The following is a 13,941-nucleotide window of genomic DNA, read 5'->3' as shown; positions in this document are numbered from 1 at the left end:
CGAACACCTCGGCGCAAGGCATATGCTGCCCTCTTTTGGCAGGTCGCCGTACTTGCGAGTTCCTCTTCCCCACTGCGCGCGCAGGAGTTGGCGTCTCGGAACCTGCGTTTCTGGCAATACTGCGGAGGCCTGTTTTACAATCAAGCAAGTGATAACGTGAAGGACTTGTTGAAAACAAAAAAAAAAAGCAAAACCTCTTTCAGCACTGCTCTTCTTTCTTTTTTAAGTATTAAGCAATGCCACTTCGTGTAGTCATTTTACCCCTCATTTAAAGCCCTCTCCCGAGGACCCTTGAGGTATCTGTAGTAAATAAGATTAGAGCCCAAGAGGTTCGCTTCAGAAGAACACCGTGTGGCTAGTATACTGTACCCCCAGCGTTTCAGATCTATAGAAGATAAAAATAGAGATAAAAAGAAGATAAAAACAGTCAGTAATGCGAAGTTTGAGCGCAGCTCTTCACACCTGTCACCGCTGGCAGGTTAAATGTTTTGTTGCGTGGCAGCCACTTTCCAGGCGGCTTTCACTCTGCTGCTTAGATAACCGGGTGCACTGACAACGCCTACTACGACGCGGAACGCAGGAACGGGCACCTGAGAGCTGCGGCCTAAATAAGTCCTGCCTCTTCCAATAGGTATGACTTCCACGAATGCTACAGAACCCCCCCCCCCCCTTACTCGGCCTAGCCGCAAGTCCTCTGGTCTTTAGGCAAAGGTCGTAGCTCGTGAAAAATGGGCAGGAGTTTTTTTTACTTTGTTCTTTCCAGAAGACCTGCGTTTAGCCTAAACCCTTTTAGCTTCTTAGAGACCACGGCCGACCGCACTAGAGTGAATCGTAAGCAAGGACATCCCGGGCTGTCGGAATTTTCTGCAGAAAACGGTGTGTCCCAAAATGCTTTTCCCGAATTGGCTGCGGCTTCACAGAGCTTCCAACTAGGTACAGTAAGGAGGGAGGCAAGGATTAAAAAAAAATCTTAGCCTGCAAAGAAGGAAGTGACAGCTGATTGGCTGATTGAAAACAATTGAACGAAAACATCTTGGACGGAAGTCCCTCTGGTTTGGTAGGAGCTGGAACCGTTGTTGCGCCGACAGCTTGAACATCGACTCCCGGATGTGTTGGCTCACTGAGTGCGTTCGCCGAAAGTGTCACCTCCGCCGCAGAAAGACAAACTTCGACTCACATAGTGAAACTCTGCAAGTTGCGAAAAGAAAAAGACAAGGCAAATAGAATCAAGACATTTTTTTATTGATGACAAAAACAAAATGTACACAGAGATATTTAGACCGATAGCCTATAGAAAGCGGTCCAGTACAAAATAACATGTAGGTCAGCAGTTAGAAACACATTGAAGAAAAACTATTTTTGCAGCCTTGCTTCGATTCCCAGAAAATGTCTCTTGCTTGTGAGTTTGAAATTTCTAGCTTGCTTTATTTCAATTGGAAACGAGTTCCAAATTTTCGCTCCTGTAAATTATATTCCTTTTTCTCCGTACACATTATGAGAAACAGGAAGATTGGTTGGTTGGTTGGTTTATGGGGTTTAACGTCCCAAAGCGACTAAGGCTATGAGAGACGCCGTAGTGGAGGGCTCCGGAAATTTCGACCACCTGGGGTTCTTTAACGTGCACTGACATCGCACAGTACACGGGCCTCTAGAATTTCTCCTCCAAAGAAATTCAACCGCCGCGGCCGGGATCGAACCCACGTCTTTCGGGTCAGCAGCCGAGCACCATAACCACTGAGCCACCGCGGCGGCTGGAAATAGAAGATTAAAATTGTCTTTACTGGCTTCTCGTGTGTTACGGACGGGTATACTGAATGTACCATGAGGTAAGGGGTAGTTAGTATTTATAATATTATTAACCATAAGAGCTATATTATATTCGCGTAAGGATGTTACCGATATGACTTGCATAGCGTCAAAAATGTTATTGTTAGAGCTATACGAAGTAGGCAATCCCATGGTTTCCAAGGCACGAGACGCCTGGTGACGTCTCGAACTCAAAAACACATTTATTATCTTGCGCCTCCATCTCAGAAGCCTCGCCTTCACATGGTTCACGCCGCTGGGTGGAGAGTGTTGGGTTTTGTTGGTGGGTGGGGCTTGAGGAGGGTGGAGGCTTGACGAGGTATCTCACGCCGGCGTTGATTTGTAAGAATGTCGCTCATACTGCTAACGCAGGGAAAGTCATTGCTAACTGTGAATTAAAAGCCGCTTGTTTCTAGCTGCTTATGTAATATTCTTGCGTCCTTGACATCGCAGTCGCTCTTACCGTATCTTTCAGCCGCCGTTAAACCCGCACGAAATCCGTACATATAATGGCAAAGGGCTATTTGTCTCCACGACATGTTTGTGGAGCGCCACGCGTACGTTAATAGGGAGTTTTAGAATAGGGGGCTCCAAAGAAATAGCGGGCCCCAGCGCTACGTGCGACTGCACCGGTGAGTTTTAGAATAGAGGCTCCCCCTACGCCATAGAGTTTCTTACTATTACCTAGAGGGAAAGCTGGCAGACGGCTATGGGAGTTTGCATGAGGGCGGTGAGCTACCGACTACATAACTACAACTTTTGGCCAAAAAATAATAGAAAAATAGAGCTGTTCGATAACTACGAATGTCCTAACATTCAATATCCTGTGTGTAAATTGTAACGAACGAGCAGAAAAGCATTGAAGTGCAAAGTTTTCTCAAAATAAGAGACGGCTGGCTTTCCTATTGGTGAAGTAATGAGCACTACAAAAACTAATATTTCGTAATTAACAGGCGCATTTTTTTAAGTAAATATGTTTTTTTTTAAATGTTGTTGCTTCGATACTTTAAGAAGTTTTTTAATGGCATTTCGGAAAAGTGAAACCTTTTATTGGCGTCGTGTGTCGTTGCGTTTTCACTACTATGGCTTTTGCACACTGCGTTCACGCGAAAGTCGTCTGCGCACACACGAACAGCGTTTTCGGAATGAAACATCTCAGTAATGCCACTCCGTATTCCCGAAAAAATACGACTGTCCCGCACCAAGTAGCTCACCGGCCCATGGTGCTTTGAGCGTCCATGGTGGCTGAAGTGCAGCGCCGCCAGCTTTCCCTCTAGTACTAGGTAATATTAAGAAACTCTATGCCCTACGCAGCGCGGCCAGGTTTGCGTTTATCGATTGCAGCGCCACTACGGCAAACTAAAAAGGTACTCTTAAAAGAGATTTTAAAATATGCTTTTATTTCTTGATCAGAAACTGTTATTATTGCAGACACATGACTTAAGAGAAAAAATTATAAGCGTGTGTTGTTACTGAGGCGGGAAAACCCATTCGAACGTCCCACCAAGTCATCTTTATGGCGACCAAGCAATGCGTACTCACTAAGCCTAGCAGCTTTGTATACACGGAAGCAACCTGAAAATATAGCGCATTTCATCGCTGAAGTTTTGTGGTGCGGGCATCTTCAGACAAAGCGAAAGCTTCGTGTGCATTTAGTTAGCCGTGAACGTGGGGCACAGCGTAGCGACAACAACGAATCGGTGGTGTAGCGAGAGGCCCCGCTTCGACTTATCCCGTTGCTTAAAAAGCAGGGAGATGGTTATGTGTTAGACAATATAAGGCCAATTTCTTTAACTTCGAATCTCGTTAAGTTAATTGAGAGGGTGTTGCATGGCAGAATAATGTCTGTTATTTCAGAGACTGGGTTGTTGAACCCTTGCCAGATTGGTTTCAGACCAGGATGTTCTATATGGTGTGCCCATACCGATCTGGAGAGCCGCATACAGTTAGCTCGGCGCCGAAACCAATACGCAGCGCTTGTTACTTTAGATGTATCTAAAGCATATGACAGCGTTGAGCACAGGACGCTCTTGCAAAGACTACAGGCAGTAGGACTTCCGAGATACTTTGTGGCTTGGGTTGCTGAATTCCTTGCTGACAGGGAATTTTACTGCTTCCAGAACGGTGTTTCATCAAGCAAATTTCGACAAGCGAGAGGAGTGCCCCAAGGGGCGGTCCTCTCCCCTGTACTTTTCAACATCTTACTCAGCAGTATTCCCTGCAGTCCTCAGGTGTCCACATATGTGTATGCTGATGACATCGCCTTTTTTGCTTCAGAGAACGACATTTCCTATTTGTACCTGTCCTTACAGTCCTACCTGAATGTCCTAGACCAATGGTTAGGAGACATTAATCTGTCCCTTAATGTCAATAAATGTGCTTTGTTGGTTTTTCCGCTCTCTCGTCCAGTTAATATCTCTATTGTTTACAGGAGCCATGTAATTCCTCAAGTGCAAAGTGTCAAGTACCTCGGAGTAATTTATGATCCTTCTCTTTCCTGGGGGGCCCATATCGAGCAGATCACTGCGAAAGGAGTCCGAGCAGTCGGTATGCTGCGCAGGCTGAGCAGTGTTCGTTCTGGCATGAGAAGGCACTCACTTCTTATGATTTATAGAATGTACGTCCGTCCAGTCTTAGAGTTTGGCTGTGTTTTATTCTCTGGTGCGCCAGCGTATAAACTTCGCCCCTTGATTCTCTTGGAGCGGGAGGCGTTGCGCCTTTGTTTGGGTCTTCAAAAATTTGTGGCGAATTCCGTTTTGTACCTGGAAGCGCGTATTCCATCATTGACTTCTAGATTTCGGCTCTTAACGGTGAAAACGTTCGTAAGAATGTGCGATTCTTCGCTTCATGCCTCCAATTTGATCTTCCTTCGTCAGCCTCGGCCATTTTTCAACGAATCCTGGTCTCGTTTCCGTACCCCTCAGATATGTTTGGTGCAATCCCTCCTTGACCCCTTAAACTTCCGCATTTCGGACATCCGTCCGGTGTGCGCCAACTCTTCATCTATTCAGATTGTCTTCGATGACATCTTTCCAAAACATGCAAAGTTAATGCCTTTTCATTTGCTCAGCGGTTTATTGCAGGATTACCTGCTGTGCTTTAAATCGCATGTGCTTATAGCGACAGACGCCTCACAGTGTGAAGAAAAGGCCGGTGTTGGCATTTTCTCCATCTCCCTTGACTGGTCATTCTCTCTCCGTCTTCCCGATTACACCCCTATTTATTAGGCCGAATTTCTAGCAGTAGTCTTAGCGTTGCGCAAATTAAACAGCTCCTTGTCTTCTGTCATAATTATGACAGATTCATTATCGTTGTGTTCCTCTCTCACCGCGCCTACAACATCTCAGGCACTTCGGTTACTCAAATGCTTGGTTCCACCCCATGTGTGTTCATTACGGTTGGTCTGGGTGCCTGGGCACAGAGGAATCCATTTGAATGAGGTTGCCGATACCCTGGCGAAGGCATCTCTTCAAGGCCCAGTCGTATCTGTGCTTCCACCCAGCGCATATATTACGGCGGCCAGGTTTCGCAGGTATCTGCTCTTGAAAGAATTCGCAGCATCAGCTCTGACCTCCTCTCCCGAATTCCGGCATCTCCTTTACCCGTGGTGCAGTAAAGGATGGCGATCACGCAAGCTTGAGGTTTCCTTCACGCGTCTACGTTGTCGCGTGCCTCACTTAAACTTCTACATTTATAGATCTGGTCTGGCGGTCTCCCCATTGTGCCCGTTCTGCGGAGAACCCGAAACGATAGACCATTTCTTGTTGACCTGCAGCCGTTTCTCCTCTTTACGGAGCCGCCTGCTGGAGCTTCCGTTACGGCAGCTTGGTCTAAGTCTGTCAGCCGGGGTTGCTCTGTCTCTTGGGGCTTCCTCCCTTGGGCACAGCAACTGGAATGTGCTCTCCGCCATGCAAAACTTCCTTACAGACACTAACCGGCTGCCGTCTTAAGCTCTGCTCTTTCTCATGATCAATATTTCTCTGGAACGAAAGCTTTCTGAAATGTGGAATATTTAGCCCCGTTCTCTATTTCAGTCACCGATCTCACAGTATTTGTTTAGCCTATTTCAATTACACATCTGAGAACCTTTCATTTATTTCCTAATTGATATTATTATCAAAATTATTTTATTTTCACCACCATTATTTTCTTGTTTAACATTTTGTGCACCTATCAGTTGCCGCCTGTGTCTTGGCCAATCCCCCGCAGTGGGTACGTGCCATTATCCAGAGGACAACAACAACAACAACAACGACGACGAGCGCCGCCATGTTGCCTGAACGTAGTGTCGTGTAGGGGCGCACGCTATTTTGGCGAAATAGCGTTCACCGCTAACGCTAACCCAAGACGCAGGGCGGGGCTTGCGTTCTGCGCATGCGCACTTCGATGCCCCAAACTTCTTGGAGCCGCCTGTTCTAAAACTGTCTATTAACGAACACTTGCAGCCACATTCTGCGCCACATGCAACTGCCTTTTTCTTTTTAGATATCACCCATGTTCACAAAAGCTGAAAACACAGATGTGAGCTGCGCATACCGCCCCGCCAGCTCCTTGCCATTTACCGATTAATTTTCCTGAAATTCCGAGAAAGCCGCGAGAGGTGGGTACATAGAGTAGATTGTCGGGCCAAATATGTAAGAATGCAGTGGAGGGGGGAGGGGGGGGGGGGCTATTCCCACGGAAGCCCTGAAAATAAACCGTGTCCTCTGGGCCGCGAGAGGTGGGTACAAAGAGTAGATTGTCGGGCCAAATATGTAAGAATGCAGGGGAGGGGGGGGGGGGGGGGGGGTATTCCCACGGAAGCCCTGAAAATAAACCGTGTCCTCTGGGAGGGCGCGACAGGGAAAAACGCGGACGAAAGATGGAAAACACACAAGTGCCAACTTTCAACTTTAATGCATGGTTGTCGATGCGCCGAATTTGTACATGGTCGAAAGTTGCCTCTTGTGCGTGTGTTTTCCTTCTTTCGTCTGCGTCTTCCCCTGCCGCGTCTTCCTCCCAGATCATGTCGCATCAACTTGCCCAAACCTTTACGCAGAACAAACCGTGCCACTCTTGTATCAGAATGACCTCCATCTACTGCTTGCTAACAAAGGCTGTTTTGTAGTGCTCTAATCAAGGAAATTTGGTTATAACATTTTGTACAGTGTACACAAACTTGCCTCAACAAAGTTTTAAAAAGTTTTTTCACTGTATTATACCTTGAATTTCTTCAATTCAGGCTATCCCACACAGAATGCGAGGATTTAATGCACCGAGCGTCGTTTATACAGGCCAACGCTAAAAAAATTGGCAGTGGCTTAGCTCTGGTTAAGCCTGGATATACAAGCGAAAAGCTGCAGTTATGCCTTGTTTGACATCATATCTGTCGCAGTTCGCGCAGAATGCACTGGGAGCACCACGGTAGCGGTGTAGATTTTGAGCCAACTCCCTCGCTACCACTTCTGGGTCTTATTTTCCTCCTTCCATGGCGAATGTCTGCGCCTCTTCTACGGCCGCCGCCGACGCTCACGCGTGCGTTCTCGCAACACCTTGCGAAAGAACATGGAGATGCCAAAGAACCTTCTCTTGGGACGGAGACCGCCGTTCCAACCATCCCAAGCGGTTAACCGATGGCGAGGAGAAGTAACGACGGAGTGCGCGCCGCGACGCGCGGCCTCTTATGTCCACCGCCGCCGCTCGGGCGTTATCGCAAAGCCTTGCGATAACACGATAAGAACGCGATAAGAACCGCTAGCAGCGGCGAAGGGTAAACAGGTGGCGAGGAGGAGGAAGGGCGCGCCGCGGCGGTGCCCAGGGGTGGCCCACGCGAAGCGCGGTGTTGACGAACCTAGTGAAGCTTTTCGCTTCAAAACCTCGGACAAGCGCTGTCCGAAACAAATGGGTCTCGGCCGACGTAATTGTACATAGAAGCACTGCTTCCAGTACTGTCTTGGGCGGCGGCGAGGCGCGGGTTAGTTCTTATATCCCTTCCAGTGCCTGATGCAGTCCTATGTCATGATGACGCAATCGAAATACTGAGCGTTAGACGACGTATAGAACCTGTACAGGGTTCGTCAAAATTTCCTAGGGCAAAAGGTCTGCTTTAAAGCAGTATAGCCAGGTACAGTACGTACATCATCTATGAAGATATGAAAGCCCTAAAGACTCCAGGCTCGAAATTTCTTCTCGCCCCTGTGGAAGAGTCGGACGGGTGCCAGAGGGCGGGAGAGGGACGGTGCAGAAACCGAAATTTGTAAATTTTGCGGCCACGTGGCAACATTAGATCACATAATTTGGAGATGCGTTCGTGCCCCAGGGCGCAACGCGATTAAAACTAGCGATGAATGGGAGACCACGCTGAGAAGCTCTGACGAAAAAACTCAGCGCTTCGCCGTCCGCCTGGCGGCCGAGGCTGAAGACCTCTTCTCCTAGACGGGATCGGATGTCCTCCGGCCGCGGTGCGACAGACTGCCTCCCCGGACGCCTGCGTGCGGACCCGGAGGTGGCTGCCGCGCCATATTCGGCGGAAATAAATGTTCTTCCTCCTCCTCTCTAAAGAATGGTAACGAGACTACTGTTCACCCTCTAGACAGTCAGGGCTTTTGGATGCGTACAGTGTTGCACTGCAAGGCCCAAAAGCAGACCCACAGCCTAAAAACCTCTGACCAACCCTACACCTTGGCTATGATCTTCGCGGTGGCGCAATCCAGCCGTCGGCCGGGTAAGGACACGTCGAACTGAGAGAGACTTTAGCGTCGCTTTTAAAAAATGCCAGATAATTTAAATTCATCTGTTGGTCTTCTATATAGCGCTCCTAATAGCTATTAACTAAATGACAGCAACACGAGCTACATACAGGAAAACCGTGGCCACTCCCCTCTGAACAATGCGGAAACTACCAATCCTTATTGCGACTTCACTGTTCTATCACGACTGAGGATACCTTCCGAGAAGGAAGCACACAACGTTTTTACCTCTTTTGCAACAAACTAGAACCATCGTAGTTATATACGGCACCTGCTGGCAAAGACAAATACGAATGACATGGAGATAACACTTATATAGGCACTTAACGTCAGCGAGAAATGCAACAGTTGCGAGTTCACGCTCTGGCCATTCATTTCCCTATTCTGGCCATTTGTCTCAAAGTAGAGGCTTTTACAGCGTCACTATGGAAAATATTTTTTTTTCCTTCACAGGGTGTTTTTGCTTCTTCATGTTCATTTAGCACCAGGGTCAGCATCTACATGGGTCATTATTTCGAAAGGGAAAGCGAATTAAAAGCAGGTAGGGCCAAATGTATCCTCGCAACACGAGTACGTCTATGGGGCGAACAAGCGCTTCCGGAAAAGGCTGCAAAAAATATCTACTTTGAGCACAGACACAGAGGAAAACACGGAAATGAGACCTCCAAGACCTCCAGCCCTTCATTTCTGTTCATCTCTCGCTGATGGTGCAGGCGTTTTTATTGCACGCTGACTCTGAAAAAGCTATTAGTGCAAATTCCAGCAAGATTTGCTCCCTGAAAGCCACAATGGGTCATTAAACGTTGGCAGCATTCGTCGGTAACAAACTTCACGGGCGGAGCTTTCACGCAGACTTCGCGTCAAGCGAGGGTAGGGCCGCTAACAGTCCGTGCTTCTTCGCACCAGAAATACCGTGTCCTACATTCTTGTAAAAAATTTTTGAAAATTGTACGCTACTGTTACGAAAATACTGAAGGCAATGGTCCATTGTTACGATGTGTCGCAAAATCTTCCTTTTAACTCTTTTGACGATCTCAAAAACGTTAATTGCACAAAAGCGCAAGCCTGTGGACGGGAGATCTGTGGATATATTTATTGTTGTAGTGAAATCTTGCAATATAAGAAAAAATTGCATTCACGCACCCTTTCCCATTCAGAAATTCTTTTCTCCGGAACTGTCAGGTGTGTTGAGTCTTCTGGCATCATCATGGCTCCCTCTCTTGTTAGTTAAGGTAACTAGAAAGGACACCGCGGGGGGCAGGAAGGGGGGGGAGAAGAAACCCGGAATTGGACGAAGTGGGGCAGTCCCCGCACAAGATTATATTCAATCGCAAAACTCAAGGGCAAAACTAGTTACTTGCCTTCGCTGAGCTGATTGATTATGAGCATTCAGGCAAATCAAAATGGTACATGAAATGTTATGTTTAACATTTGGCACGTCTTATTCTCGGCTCTTCATGCCTCGTATGAGGCGTGCGATTTGTGTATTGCAGCATATTAAATTTGAAAGTTTGTTTTGCTTTTGGTTTAGGCATTTAGAAAGCACACTTGCTAAAGGCTGTTCGGGCCATGTATTTCGACGTACTGGCTACCTAAAGCGACCTCTGTCAGGGGTCGAAAGACACCAGCCTCGATGTTCTTACGAGGGCCAGATCATGAACAAAAGTTTTCTGCTCCTATTCCCGTACAAGTAAGCTCGGAACGCCATTAAGCCTGTTTTCCAGCGACTAGCTAACCAGAGCTCCTCAAGTAGTTTCACCAAGAGCGAACCCAAAATGCAACCGAGTTGTTCAACCACGTCGTTTCGGTGTGCGTACCAAACGATGTTTCCCGGAAACAACGTCACCGATTTGCCACATTAGATTCAGCTCTCATATCCAGTGATGACAGCATGGTAAGAAATAATTTCGTGTAGGCATATGGGATATCACCTATAGGGACCGGACAGCTGGACGGGTGGCGCCACCTCTCGGCGCTTCCCTCGTCCCTGGAATGGGCGGCGGCGCCAGGCGGCGCATTGGAGTGGTGGTGGTGGTGAAAACATTTATTAAGAAGGGACAGGAGGTATGTTTGGATCAGCCCGTAAGGGACCGAGTTGGAGGGGCAGGCCCAGACCACGTGGTGTCAGAAGACACCGCAATACAGTGCGGGCAGTTGCTGCTAAAGGAGGGGTCAAAATGTTTCAGTGCTGGCGGGCACAGAAATGTATTGGTGAGAAGGCGGAGAAGGAGCCGCTCATCCGCCTTCTTGAGGCCTTTCATGGGCGAGGATAAAGGCGATGACTCTCTTGACAGTAGGCTGTAACATCTTTCAAGGTATAGAACGGATTAGAATCTGGTTCCTGGTCGAGTGGGGAAGAGAAAACAGCCCGGTGAGAGAGCACGCGAGCGGCTGCATCTGCTGCCTTGTTTCCTGCCAACCCCTGATGAGCAGGGGCCCATACAAGGTAACGGTGTGCCGGGTCCGTATCCCGTATGCAATTTTGGTAGATTCGAAAGGTAGGAAGGGAGTGCAGCCTTGTTCGACGTTCCGACAGGCCCCTCGCAAGTCGGTGATTATGTATTTTGAATCGGGATGTGAGGCCGCGGGAGCAATCGCGACCTCTTCTGCTTCTGTTGCACTGCGGGCTCTGAAGGTGAGGCCGTTAACTGTGTTGCTGTTGTGAACTATCGCGACCGTGTACCATCCCCCGTGGCGAGGACCGGAGGCGTCCACGTAGTATACACCTGTTTTGTTGCCATAATGTCGGGCTACGGCTTCCGCTCGTGCCAGGCGTCGACCATTATGGTCTTCATGTGACATGTTTGCTGGAAGAGGCCGCACGTGGAGGGCACGTCTCCACAGTTCTGGGATGTGAAACTTGTCTTCCATGGGAGTGGAGTGTTGGATATGGAGTCGAGCAAGAAGGCGGCGACCCGACTCCGCTAGCGGCAAACGCGTATTCTTGTTTGTAAGGTGCGCATCCCGGAGCTCCCGGAAAGTATTCACAAACCCAAGGGCCACAAGCCGGCTGTTTCAAGGGCACGCTTAATAATTTTGCGAAGGATGACCTCAAGCGCATCCTCCTCTTGTTTCCGTAGGTGGAGATAAGGAGTCGAATAGAGAATTCGACTGGTTACAAAGGCGTTTGCCAGCCGCAAGGCATCCTTCGCAGCCCCCCGCGTTTGTTGTCAACTCGGCGAACCATGCGGCCCACCTGGTCCTCCACCTTACGGAGTTTGGCCAATGTAGTGTCTGGCCGTCTGTGTTCGTGGACGTAGAGTCCGAGTACCCGTATCTCATCACTTCCGCGTATGGTACCACTCTCAATAGAAAGAGATATTTTAGTTATGCACTTCTGTGAGGGGCGGAGGTGCACAAATTCCGATTTTTGAGGGGAACATTGAAGACCGCAGCGGTGGGCGTTGCGGTCTACTATCGTCGCCGCTGTTTGCAGGCTGGTTTCAATGTCCCCTGCGCCGCCCTGCGTGGCCCATAGGGTGTTGTCATCGGCGTACAGCGCGTGCTACACGCCGGCAACACCACCCAGCTGTGCCGGCAGGTGCATCATAGCCAGATTGAAGAGTAGCGGGGGAAGTACCGCGCCTTGGGGGGTTCCCCGCGTGCCGAGGAGGTAAGGACCATGCTCTCTATCTTGGATGCGGATGTAGGATTGACGATCCATTAAAAATTGGCATATCTATCAGAATGTGTTGACGTCACAGTCGGTCTGGCTTAGGTTAGTGAGTATGATCTCGTGTGTTACATTGTCAAAGTCCCCTTTAAGATCCAAGGCGAGTACTACCCGGTCATTATGGGGGCATTCGAGGGCGTCAAGGACTTCCCGATTGAGTTGCAAGAGGACATCCTGTGCGGATCTGTGTGGGCGGAACACGGTCTGTTGTTGGTTTCTGTGGAGTTTGCTTTGGTGCTCTTAATTCAGTGGTGTTGTGCGTGATTATTTCTGCTGAAACGAAGTGTAGGCAGACGTGTTGTGTTGACTGCACTAAACGCTGCGCAAACTCGTCGGACGTTTCTTACCGATTCATTTTTTCCCCATTTTGGACTGCATTTTGCATACACACTTAAACACAATAAATCATTTTTGCTTGCGAAGCGCTGAACGGTTAAAATGCAAGCTGCGCTTTTTTTTCCTGCATTACAAAGTTGCAACTATGTGCACTTTATCTCCTCAAAGCTCATGTTCTCGAAAAACTCATAACATGAGCAGTGAAAATCTGAAAACTTTGCAAAAAAAAATCGCGATTGCACCATTCGGGTACGAAACCGAGGGAAACTCTTCGGAAGTCAGCAAAGGACCTCCGCGCATCAATAATGCGATTACTCATTAATCATTTATGATTAATTAATAATTAATTATACAATTAAATAATGATTATTAATAAAAGCATTGATTAATTAAAGCATTTCTTGTCTCATGAGTGGCGTGTAAAGGACCTGTCATCAGAGCGTGTCATCATAGAATACGCATCTCCCATCTGGTCTCCAAAGCAAGCATATCTCTGTAATTCAATTGAAGCAGTTCAAAACCGAGCAACTAGATTCATTCTGAAGAAAAACTGTAGCGCACGAGACGAGGACACAACGAAGACGACAACACATGCGCTAACTTTCAACTGAAGTGCGTCGAAGATAGCATAGACGATTTAGGAGTAATAGTTTTCCAGAACGCTACAGGAGTGTCTGTACAGAATTTTTTAGGCCTTTTAGCTTTTTATCTCCAGTCCACCTTTATCAGATGGCAGAGCAAACCCTACCTGCAAAAACGGGGTTTGTATTGGCTCGTGCCTAGCACCGGTTTTGAGCAACTTGTACCTAGCAAGTGTTGACAGAATCATCAATGATTGCCTAATTGGTTCCGAAGTGACCAGAGTTTTCAGATATGTGGACGATTTTCTCATCCTCATCGACAGTAGCTCTGATGACCTAAACAAAGTATCATCTGATGTAACAGAAGTTTTTAATGAATGCCTCGACACACTTCAGCTGACCTGTGAATATCCTGAAAACAAAGAAATTCGCTTCCTTGATATTAAACTCGCATGTGGTCAAGAACACATTTGCTGGAGCTATGCCCCTCGTGCCAACAAATCCTTGCTTGATTACAATTCGGCGCACTCTAAGTTGATAAAAAGAGGCATTGTCAACACGTGCTTCAAAAAGGCTCTGGAGAAGTCGTGTGGGCACCAGGTGAACAGTAGTTTTCAGGAACATGTAAAACGGTTACAAGAGGCTGGGTATCCTAACGCCATTTTGGTGTCAGTGGCTGAGGGGATGATTCGTAAGAATAAATCCAAATGTCAAACTCTGCCTGAGAAATATAGGAAAACAGCGGTAATTCCGTACATGCACAGGATTTCCCATAATCTAAAAAAGATAGGGCAACGAGTAGGCGTTCAGGTAGTGT

Source organism: Amblyomma mixtum, chromosome 4 (assembly GCF_055824585.1).
Source record: "Amblyomma mixtum isolate Tamu chromosome 4, ASM5582458v1, whole genome shotgun sequence".
Taxonomy (NCBI): Eukaryota; Metazoa; Arthropoda; class Arachnida; order Ixodida; family Ixodidae; genus Amblyomma; species Amblyomma mixtum.
Note: the sequence above shows the minus strand (reverse complement) of the source record.